The sequence below is a fragment of the Loa loa genome, assembly GCF_000183805.2.
Source record: "Loa loa unplaced genomic scaffold supercont3.463, whole genome shotgun sequence".
Classification (NCBI taxonomy): Eukaryota; Metazoa; Nematoda; class Chromadorea; order Rhabditida; family Onchocercidae; genus Loa; species Loa loa.
The window spans coordinates 17766-20399 of record NW_018108643.1 but is presented as its reverse complement, the minus strand read 5'-3'; positions in this window follow the sequence as shown (position 1 = coordinate 20399).

Sequence of the window (2634 nt, the reverse complement as noted above, 5' to 3'; positions counted from 1 at the left end):
AAAATATATATNTTTTTTTTTAAGATCGATTAGAATATGAATTATCTGAAATATAATATTTTGAACTTTTCCAAAATAAGCCGATTAATTTGTTCCATAAAATTAAATGATAAATTTGAATTAGAAAGGTTATGAAAGGAACAGTGAATTAAAAATGATCGAAAATCGGAAATTATAATAAACAACAAATATGCTGTCAGTTATATCATTGCTTTTAGTTTACTTACTCATAGGATCAAATAAATGAGCATTTCATTGTGACAGATCAAAAATGGGATTGAATGAAAGATGGGACAAAATGTGAGGTCATACTTTTTTATTCAATGCATAATACAACTTCTTATCATTGTTACTACTACACTATTCAACATTGAGTAATGTTTATTTTTTAGAACAATAATTGAAGAAAAAAAAAGCCATCTATTAAGATGTTAAAATAGTTGGGAATGCTTAAATATTAGAGAAATATTGATTGAATTTTTGGTAATAAAATAAAAAACGAAAATGATGGGAAAAATTGATTAGATCAAAGATCAATGATGTAATCATTCGAATTTGTCGATAATTTTCTTCGAGAAATACTGTGAAAAAATCAATGCAAAAGAACAAAAAAAAGAGAAATTTGCATAAATATCTAAATTTGTAGATTTGAACTCTGGAAGCTATAGTTAAATCATATTTTCATAATTAATAGCTCTATGACATGCCAACACATTTATTTATTCATAACAATTCTAAAACTCATTGCAATTATCTGATTTTGGCCTATTGAGCTTTTTAATTGGTACGGAATTCTGATTTCTCTTTCCTTCTCCCTTTCTTCTTCATTCATTCATCCATTAAATTATAGCTTGGATATGGTTTTTATTGAATCTTATTTGAAAACTAACTTTCTCACTAAGAAAGTTTTACTTATTATCCTATACTTTTGCTTATTTCCTTTTTCCTCATTTTTTTTTTTACCTGAAAGAAACTTCTAGCATATTTTCATTTATTCATGCTAAATTTAATTCATGCAACCAAAATAAGCAATAAATTATTGTTTAAAATAGTTTGATAAAATGATGAAAAATAGTGACAATTTCTTGAAATAAATTTTATGAAAATTTATGGAAAACAGTTTTTCTCAAAATAAATTTCTTCATGGAAGACAATTGTGCCTAATGATGTTACATTGAACGATAAACTCAGAGAATATGATAAGTGCATTTTAAGTGAAAGCATATAATGGAAAGTATTATCAATGATGCATATATTCTGAATAAATGGAAAAGCATTATGTGAAATGAAATAAATGCATTTTCAATAAACCAATTAATATTTTGTTTCTAAATAAAATGAGTGGAATAGTCTGATATCATTTATTTCTTTCCATTATCTATACCATATATCAAATTATTTTAATGATAAAAATTTTTCACCTAAATCATTTATTGATAACGTTCGCTTTTCACATATACATATATGTATTTGAATTGTTGAAATTTTAAATATCGTTGATAAATAGGAGAGAAAACTTAATTTGTTCTTTTAAAAAAATTACACAATTAATGGCATTTCCGACAATAAATCATATGATTATTTTTAAACGAAAGAAAGCTATGATAATACGCTTTAAAAATTATTTTCAAAAATGGAATTTTGTTGCCAAAGTCTTTTTTTTTTTGACATTTTCGGTCAATATCTATATGTTAATGTGCTGTATAAGCAACTCAACGATATAACACTTATACTGAAACTTAGAAATGAAAAAAAGGACATTAAATTGAAGGTTATCATAGTCCTAGCAATATCAATACTAAATGTTATCCTGTGAAATATTGTGGAGAACATTTTAATGATAAAAGATCATAGATGAAAATTTTCCATAAAATTAAATTGTGCAATAAACAAATGTTGCTTATAATATCATTATTAGTTTCGGAATGATACCAAAAAACCAAAGTAGTTACTTAAATTTTTTTTTAAATTTTAGATGCTTAACTTTCAATTTTCTTTTGTTTCTTTCATTTATTCGTTTTTTTCTTTATTTTTTAAAGAAGTTATGATTAATATTTGTGGCTTTCCTCAACAAGTTGATTTTTGACACTAAAAAATTGAGAGTTAAAAATTGTTCAACTAGTTTAATTTATTATCTTTCATAAATGAACTTATTATTGCATATATCGGGATACAGTCTTATTATCAGGATGCAATCTTATTTTATTGTATATGTCGGGATACAGTCTTATTTTCCATTTATGATGAAGATTTTCAAATTTATTATTTCCATTATTTCATTTCTATAGAGTTTATCAGCAGCCGTTTCATCAATAAATAGATCGTATCGGATGTGATACAAGGTACCGTAGAATTCAAGGAAATGTTACTGTGCCAAGTACAGTTATGTTATATTTGAAAGCATAATTGTAAAACGCATCTTAAATGATTTCAATCAGCAAACTGTTGATTGATAAATTAAAAAGCTTGTCATTGATAAAAACAGCTATGACTGATGATGATGATAGTGGCAAAATACAGACAAAACATCTATCTTATCCACCTACAGTGATCATTAATCATTGCCTCAAATAGACTAATCAGATAACTCAAATAGACTAATTTATCCTATCAATTGATATGAGCTGTTATTTC